Source organism: Bubalus kerabau, chromosome 9 (genome assembly GCF_029407905.1).
Source record: "Bubalus kerabau isolate K-KA32 ecotype Philippines breed swamp buffalo chromosome 9, PCC_UOA_SB_1v2, whole genome shotgun sequence".
NCBI classification, from domain to species: Eukaryota; Metazoa; Chordata; class Mammalia; order Artiodactyla; family Bovidae; genus Bubalus; species Bubalus kerabau.
The window spans coordinates 30,630,954-30,645,518 of record NC_073632.1 but is presented as its reverse complement, the minus strand read 5'-3'; the positions used below and the strand labels follow the sequence as shown (position 1 = coordinate 30,645,518).

The following is a 14,565-nucleotide window of genomic DNA, read 5'->3' as shown; positions in this document are numbered from 1 at the left end:
ACATCAGAAACAAGGGTTGTCTTGTGCAGATAATGACAATAAGAGTTGTCTCCAGCTGTGACTCTTTTCCTGGTTCAGAGACACCTTTACAAATGGAAATTTCCTTTTATGAATGTAAATTTCCTTTACAAATGGGGAAATGTATATTTTTACTCAGTTAAGGATAGATTAAAAAGCTTTTCTTGCCTCTGCCGGTTCTCAGTTGCCTTTAGCTCAAAATAATCCTTATGCCAAAGTGGGATATTTGGGGTAACATTCTGGTGCCCTTCAGTGGATTGGAGAATGTTTAGCAGCATTCCTGACCTCCACCTGCCAGATGCCAGTTCCCCCCTCCCCTAGCTGTGACAACAAAAATGTCTGCAGACATTACCTTAGTGGCTGAAAAAAAAATGTGAAAGTGAAGTCGCTCAGTCATGTCTTGACTCTTTGCGACCCCATGGACTGTATACCAGGCTCCTCCGTCCATGGGATTCTCCAGGCAAGAATACTGGAGTGGGTTGCCATTTCCTTCTCCAGGAGATATTCCCGACCCAGGGATTAAATTTAGTGGCTGAAGTTGACCTCAATTTAGAGCCACTGCTCTTAAGGCTGTGTCATGAAAATGAGATTTGGTGGTTGCCTATAGTGGTGCCTCATCAGTGAAACAGTCATTACAAAACCTGAGTCTTTTTCTGGCACATGACTTGGTTTTAGTATACTACTGTTTATGCAGATAAATGCTGCTGCTGAATACCTTTGTGTGACTATTTCTTAAGAGTTCGGTTTATTTTAATCTAATTGTTGGAGATTGGAATAAATTTAATGAAGCAATGGAATAAATTAGATGTGCCTGAAGTAGAATTCCCTTGAGATAGTTTTTCTTCCTCTGGAAATGAAAGGAACTGTTCCCATACTGATACTTGTTTACAGTTTAAATGGTAAAGGTGATCATGATTTCAAAGATAACTTTGAGAAACATCCCCCATAGAAAGAATGTAAGCCTTCTCTCAGAAGGTGAGAAAGAGAGCCTTGAAATAAGGCATGGCTAGTTTCTATAGGCTGGATAATTTCATAGGCTAGTGAATGGGGAGATTTTTCCAATTATTTTGGGGAAGGGGCGGAGATTTCCGGAAATGGCAGAAATGGTGCCACCACCCATTTTGGGGCCTTGTACTGTCAGCCTCAAGCTTCCCTGGTGGCTGATCCTTTTCTTCAATGGTAAAGAATCTGCCTGCAATGCAAGATATGTGGGTTCGATCCCTGTGTTGGGAAGTTCCCCTGGAGAGGGAAATGGCAACCCTCTCCAGTATTCTTACCTGGGGAAGTTCCATGGTCAGAGGAGCCTGGAGGGCTACAGTCCTTGAGCTCTCAAAAAAGTTGGACACAATTAGTGACTAAGCAACAACAATAACCATGGTCAGCCTCAAAACTGTCATGGAGCTGCTAAGTGTGTTGTTTAGCATATGCTAATATATTATAATGAGCATATTAATGAGGCTCTGGGTCTACTAGCAATCAAATCTGCCATCTTGGACCTAGTTGGTTCTAACCAGTTTTTGTCATGTTCTGTAGCCATGTCATTCTTCCAAAGGTTGTGACCTGCTCCCTTCCCTCCTGTTTTGGAGTACCTTTGAGAGGCAGGAGCAAGACAAGGGGACACACACACACAGGGAAGATTTCTGTCCACACACTACACTTACATGGGTGAAGTTGCATCTATCATGTCACCTGCAATCTTGAGATGGTGAAGTTCTCAACTGGAGCTCAGTCAGTCTCCATTGGTTCTCCCAACGGAGGGAAAGTTCAGCACAACTGTGCCAGTGTCCAGAGTGAGCTATTCTCATCTAGTCACTGGGTAGGTCCAAGAATGACATGTCTAAACCTGGGAGAGTCTGTTTCGGGGGGCCACAGAGGGTGGGAAAGAAGGGAAGTGGGGCCTTTTCTGCCTTTCTTTTATACTAGGGAAAATTGGATGTTGGTGTGTGAGAGAGAAAGAGAAATATCCAGCATTAGAGATCTATGTTTAGTAAACCACGTTAAGAAGACTAAGAGAATTGAAACACACTGTACAGCCTTAATGTTTGCCCTTGCAATTCATTCCACATTAGCCTCCTCTGTCTTGTGAATACAATTCCAGACCTTATTCCATGGTATTCCTAGATAATGGTACAGAGAATTTGAGACACTATTTAGAGGCTACCAAGGACCAGAAACATAGTGAAATATCAATTCCCAGCCCATCTTTTATACCTCTAAAAACTTAAACCTAAGTTGTGAATGAAGATCAAAAAGCATTGCTCACCTGCTAAGGTTAAGTGGTAACACACTGCACTCACACCCGGAGAGGAATTCAGGGTGAAAAACAAAATAAGGTACTCTGAGCTTTGGACGAGCAGACCCCTTAGAAACTTAGATGTATATATCAGGAAGGAATTTTTTCTTTTTTTTTTTTGGCTGTGCAACGTGTGGGATCTTAGTTCACCAACCAGGGGTCAAACCTGTGTCCCCTGCACTGGAAGCATGGAGTCTTAGCCACTGGGCCACCTGGGAAGTCCCAATAAGAACTTTAACAAGTTCTTTCCGTACAAGCTTTCATCTTTCCATACATCAGATCAGATCAGATCAGTCACTCAGTCGTGTCCGACTCTTTGCAACCCCATGAATCGCAGCACACCAGGCCTTCCTGTCCATCACCAACTCCCGGAGTTCACTCAGACTCACATCCATCGAGTCAGTGATGCCATCCAGCCATCTCATCCTCTGTTGTCCCCTTCTTCTCCTGCCCCCAATCCCTCCCAGCATCAGAGTCTTTTCCAATGAGTCAACTCTTCACATGAGGTGGCCAAAGTACTAGAGTTTCAGCTTTAGCATCATTCCTTCCAAAGAAATCCCAGGGCTGATCTCCTTCAGAATGGACTGGTTGGATCTCCTTGCAGTCCAAGGGACTCTCAAGAGTCTTCTCCAACACCACAGTTCAAAAGCATCAATTCTTTGGCGCTCAGCCTTCTTCACAGTCCAACTCTCACATCCATACAAGACCACAGGAAAAACCATAGCCTTGACAAGACGAACCTTTGTTGGCAAAGTAATGTCTCTGCTTTTGAATATGCTATCTAGGTTGGTCATAACTTTCCTTCCAAGGAGTAAGCATCTTTTAATTTCATGGCTGCAGTACATAGGAAAGCACTAAATCATGAACAAGCTTTCATCTTTCCATACATAGGAAAGCACTAAATCATGAACTCAAGATAACCTATTCTTTGCAATTAGCAGTAATCTTTTACTAAGATGTGTGCTTGACTATGTGTATTCCCTCACCAAAAGTCACATATAAACAGGACTCTCCCCTACCTCTCTGAAGCAGTTTCCTCAGAAGTAACTGGGTGGCTGTCCTCTGGATTATAGTCCTCAATAAGACCCTGAGTAAAACTTCAGCAAACAACCCTTATGTTGTGTGTTTTTATTTAGTCGACAAAGTGGTTATCTGTTAAATCACATATAACTTAAATAAGTGGCTTTGTGAACCTATTCTCACCTAGTGTAATTACAGTACATATACCCTGTTGAACATTTCTATTGGCCACCCATTTTGCAAACCAGTTTCTGAACTTTGTTATTTAACGTGCATTTATCCAACGCCTTCTATTGATACATGCAGAGCACAGTTATGGATACAACAGAATAAATAAAACAAAGTCCCTGTTCTCATAGAGCTCTCATGGGGGAGCTGACCAAAAAAAGTGCTGCTGCTGCTGCTAAGTCGCTTCAGTCGTGTCTGACTCTGTGCGACCCCGTAGAAGGCAGCCCACCAGGCTTCCCCATCCCTGGGATTCTCCAGGCAAGAATACTGGAGTGGGTTGCCATTTCCTTCTCCAATGCATGAAAGTGAAAAGTGAAAGTGAAGTCACTCACTTGTGTCTGACTCCCAGTGACCCCATGGACTGCAGCCTACCAGGGTCCTGTGTCCATGGGATTTTCCAGGCAAGAGTACTGGAGTGGGTTGCCATTGCCTTCTCTGAAAAAAGTACTATATGTTACTATAAAATACTAATGTTATGTTATGTTATGTTATGGCACTTCCCAGGTGGTGCTAGTGGTAAAGAACCCACCTGCCAATGCAGGAGATGTAAGAGACTCAGGTTTGATCCCTGGGTCAGGAAGATCCGCTGGAGAAGGAAATGGCAACCCATTCCAGTATTCTTGCCTGGGAAATCCCATGGATAGAGGAGCCTGGCAGGCCACAGTCCATAGGGTCACAGAGTCAGACATGACTGAAGTGACTTAGCACGTATGCACATGTTATACTATACAGCAGTATAATTTTTAAAAATAAGTACAATAAGAAAAAACTGGATAAAGGGAGAGTGAAGGGAGGTGCAAGCTGAGCCTAAAATGTACAAAAGGTTTCCACTGTATTAGGACTGACTGTGGAGATGCATTGTTAAATGCCAGCAGATGGAGTAGAAACCACAACCATATATCTTTTGCCAAAAGTGGCTTGGCTAAACAAGGATACACCTGGATATTAGCAAAGCTTGTTTGATTCCATTGATTATAGAAGAACTGACTAGAACCCAGATATAATTGGGTTTGTAGTAACCACTTTGGTAATTAAACCCATCAGTAAGCCCTTGTAGTACAAAGTGCTGACAAGGTTAAATGGTTTTCCCTGATAGATAAAGCCAGGCTAGTTGGTGACCCTGGAACATTTGTTTTTGTTCTTAGTGTATAACAAAGATTAATTGGGTTCGTGTTTTGTTGGTTTTCAGGATGTGGGGATGAGTGGTACATCTTATTCTGCAGTTAGAAAAGCGTTAACATTTATCTTACAAATCAGAGGCAGGGTTACCATTAATTGCTTATCTAAACTATTATCAGTTCAGTTCAGTCACTCAGTCGTGTCCGACTCTTTGCGACTCCATGAATTGCAGCACGTCAGGCCTCCCTGTCCATTACCAATTCCCGGAGTTCACTCAAACTCATGTCCATCGAGTCAGTGATGCCATCCAGCCATCTCATCCTCTGTTGTCTCCTTCTCTCCTGCCCCCAATCCCTCCCAGCATCAGAGTCTTTTCCAATGAGTCAACTCTTCGCATGAGGTGGCCAAAGTATTGGAGTTTCAGCTTCAGCATCAGTCCTTCCAATGAACACCCAGGACTGATTTCGTTTAGGATGGACTGGTTGGATCTCCTTGCAGTCCAAGAGACTCTTAAGAGTCTTCTCAAGCACCACAGTTCAAAAGCATCAATTCTTCGGTGCTCAGCTTTCTTTATGGTCCAACTCTCACATCCATACATGACCACTGGAAAAACCATAGCCTTGACTAGACGGACCTTTGTTGGCAAAGTAATGTCTCTGCTTTTGAATATGCTATCTAGGTTGGCCATAACTTTCCTTCCAAGGAGTAAGCATCTTTTAATTTCATGGCTGCAGTCACCATCTGCAGTGATTTTGGAGCCCCCCACAAAAAAGTCTGACGCTGTTTCCACTTTTTCCCCATCTATTGCCATGAAGTGGTGGGACCGGATGCCATGATCTTTGTTTTCTGAATGTTGAGCTTTAAGCCAACTTTTTCACTCTCCTCTTTCACTTTCATCAAGAGGCTTTTTAGTTCCTCTTCACTTTCTGCCATAAGAGTGGTGTCATCTGCATATCTGAGGTTATTGATATTTCTCCCGGCAATCTTGATTCCAGCTTGTGCTTTATCCAGCCCAGCATTTCTCATGATGTACTCTGCATATAAGTTAAATAAGCAGGGTGACAATATACAGCCTTGACATACTCCTTTTCCTATTTGGAACCAGTCTGTTGTTCCATGTCCAGTTCTAACTATCGCTTCCTGACCTGCATATAGGTTTCTCAAGAGGCAGGTCAGGTGGTCAGCTATTCCCATCTCTTTCAGAATTTTCCACAGTTTGTTGTGATCCACACAGTCAAAGGCTTTGGCATAGTCAATAAAGCAGAAATAGATGTTTTTTTTGGAACTCTCTTGCTTTTTTCTAAACCATTATATGCATTCTTAAATATAATCTTAATACTCAACAACAGTCAGTGTGACTTTATATAAAAATTTCTCTTTGTTTGCCTGTTGAGATACTTCAAGCTTTTATCTGTTGACTGGAGCTCACCATTCCTTAATCTGGGAGAAAAAGTTGCGGGGACTTAGATGGAAATAAGTTATTTTAAGAGATAATTTCTCTAGTTTTAAGAAGAATGACAAGAGAAATACTTGATCAATACATGTTTAAAAGCATCCAAACTATACTATTTTCTTTATTTAAAAAATGAGTCCATTTTTATTGGGAAATAGACAAAACAAATTTGTTCTCAATCCTGTTATAGATAAATTAAGAAACCCATTTTCAAGGCTTCACATTTATTCTAGGGTCCTTGGACTACAAGGTACAATTAGAGTGCAGGATTTCTGTCCCCTTTCTGCCTTGTGAGGTAATCTGTGACCTTCCACAACCTTTAATATTTTTATTTGATCTCTTAACATTTCATAGATTAAAACTTCTTCCTGCTATTTTATTACTTGTTTTGGAGGCCAAAAAAAAAAAAAAAAAGATGAGAAGACTCTTTATGGCCAAAATTTGTTTATATACACTCTTTCAGTATTTTGGATGCAGATTTCAATACATCTACTAAAAAGACCCAAATCGGGAATACCATAAATGAGTAACCTAATTGAAAACCATTGCAGGAGTAAACTACCTAGCTACTGCAGTCTCTGGCTGGACCTTTTCTAAAAGTTTTTCAAGAAAAGCAGACTTGTTACCCTTTGCCCAGAACCCTCCCCGGCTTCAGGAGGCCAGGGCAGGCTTTCTGCAGACTTAAGCGGGGAAAGGAATTACAGAAACAAAACGTTCTGTAAGTGCTGATATAATAATGGAATCTCTATTTCTCCATTGAGTCTTAGGAAACCAGTGTTTGGAAACAGGACACAGATCTCTGACCTGTATTTCCCTTTATGCTTCCCACCACCACCACCCTCTCATTTCTCCCTAAGGAGTACCGTTTCCAGGAAAATGAGCCGAAAGCACCTGCCTTGGTTACTCTTACATATATTCCCTTCCAGAATCAAGACTTAGGGTTGGAAACTGGCGTGGCCTCTTCACATGAAGCTTTCTCTTCATATGATGGTGACAGTACAAAATCAGTCACCATTAGTTTTATGCTCCACATAGAGCCCATGTTGGGCTTCCCTGGTGGCTCAGCAGTAAAGACCCGCCTACAATACAGGAACCACAGGAGACGCAGGGTTGATCCCTGGGTTGGGAAGATCCCCTGGAGGAGGGCATGGCAACCCACTCCAGTATTCTTGCCTAGAAAATCCCATAGACAAGAGGAGCTTGGTAGGCTACAGTCCATATGGTCGCAAAGAGTCAGACATGACTGAAGCGACTTAGCATGCACACATACACAGTAGTACATATTGGGCTCAGAAGGTATACCATCCACTTCAACTTTTGGAAAAAAGTTACTCATTTGCAGCTCCTCCCCAACCCCTACAAATATTCTGAATAATAAACTTGACAAAGGGCACTATAAATCCTCTCACTTGTTCATATGATTACAAAGTTTAGTGCAAATGTTAAGAGAGATTTCTTGAAATAATGTACCTAAAGTAACAAAGGGATTGAATTAAATTTCCACATTCTAATTCAATTAAATCTGAGAAGCAATGTCAAGATAAAAGAAAAACTGGCCAAGGTTCTTTCTCATCTAGCATAGCAGGGTATGCTGTTTTATTTTAACAAAAATAAGTTGAAATGTATTTCTAAATTTTTGTAAAGAAATCACAAGCAAATTGAAGATATATGTGTTAGAAATCACTAGAGAAAAAAAAAAGAGACTTGATCAATAAAACACATTCCCTATGTATCTTTTCAACCCTGTGATAATTGTTCAAGGCAATTTTAGAAAACACTTGTATTTATGTGTTCCTTTGCTTTGTTCTGTCAAACCAAGGATTTCTTCTCCATAACGTCTGCTGCCTGGGGCACATTTGATGGTTGTATTTCACAATCAACAGAGTCTCTTTGAGTGCATACTGTCCTGAGACCTTATTTTGAAAGGATTAACATTTAGAATGGGAGGAGAGAAAAAGCACCTGAGAAGAGAGCCCCACAGACCGGTAAGTGATGATACCAAATCACTGGTATAGACCACAGTGGCTATACCACAGGAGTCCAGAGAGGCCCCTCGCAACGCACATGGCTAAGACCCCATAGACAGCAGCCCACCAGGCTCCCCCGTCCCTGGGATTCTCCAGGCAAGAGAATTTTGTGCTTGTTCGATGAGGCAGGCTTTGATGGGGGGGTAAGTGATCATTAAGAGTTGTGAAGACAGGAAGATGAAGACACCCAAGAAGAAGAGCATTTCAGGGTGGTAAGAACATTTGGCTAGATTGGAGGAGTTGAGATGGGGGAGTGAATAAGACAGAAAAAGAGTTCTTGTTAGATTGTATTATTAGAAAGCACTGAATGCCATCATACAACCAGAGAATCTTCCCTCTGACTTTTTAGGACTGAGCACAGCATGATTTAGGGACACATTTTTCTTTTGTGCCTCTGAAGGTCTTTTGAGCCCTGGGGTTCAGCGGCAGTGTTTAATAGAGAAAGGGCACGAGAGTCTGACTGCCTGGTTGAAATGTCCCCTGTGAAATCATGCTGCTGCTGCTAAGTCGCTTCAGTCGTGTCCGACTCTGTGCGACCCCAGAGACAGCAGCCCACCAGGCTCCCCCGTCCCTGGGATTCTCCAGGCAAGAACACTGGAGTGGATTGCCATTTCCTCCTCCAATGCATGAAAGTGAAAAGTGAAAGTGAAGTCACTCAGTCGTGTCCGACTCTTAGCGACCCCATTGACTGCAGCCCACCAGGCTCCTCCGTCCATGGGATTTTCCAGGCAAGAGTACTGGAGTGGGGTGCCATTGCCTTCTCTGGTGAAATCATGAGCAAGTTACTAACTTCATCTTTAGTTTTTATTTGTTTTGTTTCAAATTTGGAGTATAGTTGATTTACAATGTTGTGTTAGTTTCAGGTGTACAAGAAAGTGAATCAGTTATACATTTACATATATCCACTCTTTTTTAGATTCTTTCCCGTATAAGCCATTTTGGAGTATTAAGTAGAGTTACTTGTACTATATAGTAGGTCCTTGATTATCTATTTTGTATATAGCAGTATGTATGCGTCAACCCCAATTCCAGTTTATCCCTCCCCTTGTTCCACTCAGTAACCATAAGTTTGTTTTCTTCATCTGTAACTCTCTTTCTGTTTGGTAGGTTAAGTTCATTTGTAGCCTTTGAAGATTCAGCATATAACCAATATCATATGATATTTTTCTTTCTCTGACTTTCTTCACTTAGTATGACACTCTCTAGGTACATCCATGTTGCTGCAGATGACATGGTGTTCTTTTTATGGCTGAGTACTCTTCTGTTTTATATATGTATCACGTCCTGTTTATCCATCCCCCTGTAGATGGACATTCAGATTGCTCCCGTGTCCTGGCTATTGTAAATAGCACTGCAGTGAACACTGGTGTGTGTATTTCTTTTTGATTTTGGTTTTCTCCAAATATATGCCCAGGAACGGGATTGCTGGATCATTTAGTAGTTCTATTTTTAGTATTTTAAGGAACCTCCACAATGTTTTCTGTAGTGGCTTCACCAATATACATTCCCACCAACAGCGTAGGAGGGTTCCCATTTCTCCACATCTTTTCCAGCATTTATTGTTTGTAGACTTTTTGATGATGGCCATTCTGACTGGTATGAGGTGATATTGTAGTTTTGATTTGCATTTCTCTAAAAAATTAGCTATGTTGAACATCTTTTCATGTGATTTTTTGACCATCTTTAGCCTTATATGTATTTTTTCTGTGCCCCATGGGAAATCTTAGATCCCCTACCAGAGATGGCACCCATGCCGCCTGCACTGGGAGCTTGGAGTCTTAACCACTGGACTGCCAGGGAAGTCCCTGTAACCTCATCTTTAAAATGAGGTACAAAAATTAGTATCTATGTCAGAAATTTTTGAGTATTACATGGGTTAACACATTCGTAGTGTTTAGAATATTGCCTTGTGAACCATACATTTTAGCTATAATTATTATTCCATGAGTTAGCTATTCTTTGCCACTCCTCCTTCCCATTGCTTATGAAATTTATTTTCTGAAATTTTAAACAGGAGAATGATATGATGAAGGTGATACATTAGGAAAATTAATCTGGTAGCAAAACACCCAGTAGATTGAGAAGAAAAGGATGATCTATTGTTACAAAACAAGAAGTGGCTTTCCAATTCCCAAAAAACTGTCAAAGGACATCTCGACCATAAAAATTTTGTCAGTGCTTTTTCCTTTTCTACTGTTAATTATTTTTGCAGGCCATTAAAAGTACAGTAGGATACATACTTTTCCATGTGCAGTCAGCTCTGATCTACCACGGTGCAGGATAACCTATTCTCAGCACTTTCACATAGACCTTTTACAATGAGTTCTTTTTCAGTATTCTCTTGCGAGCAGAAAAACTTTTGCAATAATCTTTGAGAGGAAAGGAAGCCAACCCAGAAGTTTCTAACCAGTTCAATGTGTCTTTTATATAATTTCCAGAAGTACCAGGAGTTCTTTTTTGCTGCTCAGTGTCACTGTTCTCAGGAGAACAAGGTGAAGTCTTCATGGTGAGCAAGCCATTCTGTTATATTCTTAATTCTCTTGGGTATTTTTCTCCCTCCCGTATGTTCAGCATCAAGCTATAGGGCTCCAGCAGTATAAAATATTTAACCAGAAGTTAAGATGGGAAAGAAGTTGTTGAATATATTACTAACTTTCAGATAAGTGAGCCCTTTTCTTCTTAGAAAATAATTCAATGTATTCTTGAAATGAAGTAAGACCTAATATTTGAGTAATGTAACCCTGGTGGCTCAAATGATAAAGAAACTGCCTGCAATGCAGGAGACCTGGGTTTAGTTCCTGGGTCAGTAAGATCCTCTGGAGAAGGGAATGGCTATCCACTCCAGTTTTCTTGCCTGGAGAGTTCTATGGATGGAGGAGCCTGGCGGGCTACAGTCCATGGGGTTGCAAAGAGTTGGATATGACTGAGTGACGAACACGCACACTTTCATATTTGTATAGTCTACTGTATCAACGTCAGCATAGGGAAGTAGACAAATGGGGTCAGATGAGGAGGAGTAAACCATAATTCTCTGGTTCTTATCCTCACCTGCTACTGACAATTCTGCAGCTCCCAGCAGAATTCTATCTAAGGGGTGTTCATGTGTATCCCCTACAGTCTGTCACCTTCCCTGTGGCATCTGCATTTTCATTTTGTTTTATCCAGCATCAGTTGGATAATCTCCATTGCCAAGGTATCCATGGTGGGGCTGTTGTGTGTGAGTATAGTGTCTCTTCCTCCTGGATGTCCCCCATTGCAACAAAAGGGTGCAGTTATCTTGGAAATTTGGATAAGCCATTCTCCTACAGAAAGAGGAAAAGTTGAATCTCTCTATTTTGTGTTTCAGTTTGTGACATAAATCCCAAAGCAGTGTTTCCCTGCACCCCAGTGACTATAGTTTGTACTTAGTGAAAACTGATTATCAATTTTAAACATTTAAAGTCCCCATGCCGTGGCTAGACTTAAAACAAATTTTGAGTACCACACACTAAAATGCCACTTTTGAGCCAAGCCCATGTGCAGAATTTTGTTTTTGAAATGAATTTCTTCCAGAAAGTTTCTTGGTCGCATGTGATGGCACTGTTTGAAGCTGGGACTCCGATACAGTTACATATTTTTGAGTATTCTACCCTTACTAAGTCACTTCAGTCGTGTCCGACTCTGTGCAACCCCATAGACGGCAGCCCACCAGGCTCCCCCGTCCCTGGGATTCTCCAGGCAAGAACACTGGAGTGGGTTGCCATTTCCCTCTCCAATGCACAAGAGTGAAAAGTGAAAAGTGAAAGTGAAGTCTCTCAGTCGTGTCTGACTCTTAGAGACCCCATGGACTGTAGCCTACCTCGCTCCTCCGTCCATGGGATTTTCCAGGCAAGAGTACTGGAGTGGGTTGCCACTTAGCATAGCATACCCTTACTAAAATGTTATACGCATTAACCAATTTTTTTCTTTCTAGTTTAAGTTTCAAGCAGTTATATAGAATTACTAATTTTGTGGCTATGGCTATGGTGAAAATTTATTGAATTCAGCTGATTTTTGCAATTATATTCTATCCTAGAAAAGCTGTCTTCAAGAAAGACAAGTACTGTTTGATATCACTTATATGTGAAATGTAAAAATGTCAAACCTATAAAACACAGAGAGTTAAATGGTGGTCACTAGGGACTGGGTACTGGGGTAATAGGATTGTTGTTGTTTAAGGGTGCAAACTTATAAACAAGTAGTAAATAAGCCATAGAGATCTAATGCACAGTATAATGAATATAGATAATAATATTGTACTAATTGTGTAAGGTGATACTACTTCATTGGCAATATTAGATATAAATGTATCAAAGTAACACATTGCACACCTTCATCATATATAATGTTACACAGATTTATTAATATACTTTTTTAAATTAAAAGAGTATGAAAATTTAAAAAGAAGAACCATCTTCTTGTTATCTTAGGTCATTTGATTTTATTTTCAGAGAAAATTGCTGTGAAGCAAAAATTTCATGTAGAGCTTCCAACTGAATGTCAAAATCAATTTATAATGATTTTTCTGTTTCATTTTGTGTAATAAAGTTAAACTGGAGTTCGAACCTTTTGAAGGCTACAAGTCCCTTGAGGGCAGGCCAGGTGTTTCATCAATCTCCTTAACCCTGTGCTCAGCATGGTATCTCGTACAGAGAGGGTATTTATTAAGTGTTAGAGGGCATTTATTAAGTGTTGTCATCATTAATTACGCTCTTGAGGACATTAATATGGAAAACTAGTAAAGTTGAATCAATTGGGCACAATCCTGTAGTTTGAGTCAATCCATTTTTACAAAATGTGCATCTCTGTTGAAAGCTCCTACATCCTTCAGGGCTGTTTTCAATATCAGTTTCTCTTAGAAACATTCTCCTTACCAGCTCAAAAATATTTCTCTTTTGAAAATATATTTTTCAGAAGTACAATGATTAAATCTTTGATTCTATCAGAAATGCATTTGAAGACATTAACCCATGGCTGTGAAATGCAGATGAAAATCCAATCTTGATTGAATCATATGCTTTTAGATGACTATAATGACCAGGTTTGCAAATCCATTCTATGTCCTGACTCTTTCCTGACCTGGTTTGGAAACTTTGTGTAAAGTGGCACTTTATCTCTTATTAATTCCAAAGATGACAGACACAGGATTTCATTGTCTAGTTAGTGGAAGCTGCGTTCTCTGATTAGCTTCCTTGCCCTTTTTGAAGCTTTGATTTATTGGGGCAGAGCAAGCACTGGCTTTTGTGTGTACTGAAAGGAAACTAGGGTAAGGAATAATTTATGGTTCTCTCTTTGCAGCTGGAAAAAAAATAAAGGTTATTTTCATTATATCGCTACAGGAACTGTTCGAAAACAAAAGAAAGATACTGTAAAAAGTAGAAACCCAAAGAATGACATTGAGCTACTGTTTCAGTTGACTTAAAAATTTTGTTAAAATCATATTTGGAAGCAGATTGGCTCTTCTGAACGCTTATCTTAATTTTACAGAGAATAGTCTCTTCCACTTTGGCATGAGGGCTGTGCAGAGCAGCATTTCTGAAGCTCCCGGGCAAGTTATATTTGCCAAAACAAAGCGTGGGCGGAAGGTAGCAGGAAAGAACTGGCTGGTAGCACTTTCTACCTGGGAAAATGCTGCCAAAGAGGAATCCGCAACAGAAGTGCCGAGGAAAAAGTACTCGACTCTCCACAAAGATTGAAGCATAGCAAACATTAGACAACACCAAACTTGTTTGGGCTTCCCAAGATTTCATTTTTGTCCTTTTTATGCTCAATAAAGCCTGTGTTTGGTGAGATGCTTGATACATAATCCTTCTAGTAACACATATTAGGAAAGCCTCACAGAGTCAGAGTATTTTCTGTAAGAGAACAAAGTCTGCATTGCCTCTTGTGAGCCAGCCAAGACTCTTTAATCGTCACAGTGAGTGTGCAAACTCTTCCAGTCGAGTTTATTCCAAATTCCAACCCCAGCTCTTATAGTCAAGGAGAAATAAGATTTCAAAATCTTGAGTAGGAAGCAAAGTGAACAGGTAGAGTGACGTCTGTTGGTGGATGGATTAGGGTCAGGTAGAAGAACATTCTAAGCAGAGAACAGCAGCAGGGACCAATGACCAGAAATAAGAGAGTTGAGGTGTGTTTGTGGAATGATAAGCCATCTGGTTCAATAACAGATAACATTTTTAGGCATTTACAATATGCCAGGTAGTCATTCATTTATTTGTCGAATGATTTTACTGAAGATACTTTTTTTTAGCACCATTTTGTAGATGAGGAAGCTAAGACTTGGAGAAATCCACTGACTCACCCAATGTCATACAACCAGAGAGAGGCAGAACTAGGATTGGACTCTAACTCAATCATATCCAGAGCATGAGTTCTTATCTGTGGTGCTA

The 14,565-nt window shown here is 40.6% G+C and overlaps 1 protein-coding gene across 2 annotated transcripts in view; it reads left to right on the top strand.

Annotated features, from left to right (window-relative positions):
- UBE3D (ubiquitin protein ligase E3D) overlaps positions 1-14,565 on the top strand; it is a 232,181-nt gene that overhangs the window by 166,801 nt on the left and 50,815 nt on the right. The window contains exons 10-11 of one of the 2 annotated variants that reach the window (XR_008698030.1): positions 7,951-8,116; positions 10,597-10,689. The exons of the other annotated variant lie outside the window; for it this stretch is intronic. The gene's annotated coding sequence lies outside the window, so the exon portion shown is untranslated. Of the gene's footprint in view, positions 1-7,950; positions 8,117-10,596; positions 10,690-14,565 lie in introns of those variants that run through there. 2 annotated transcript variants of the gene reach the window in all.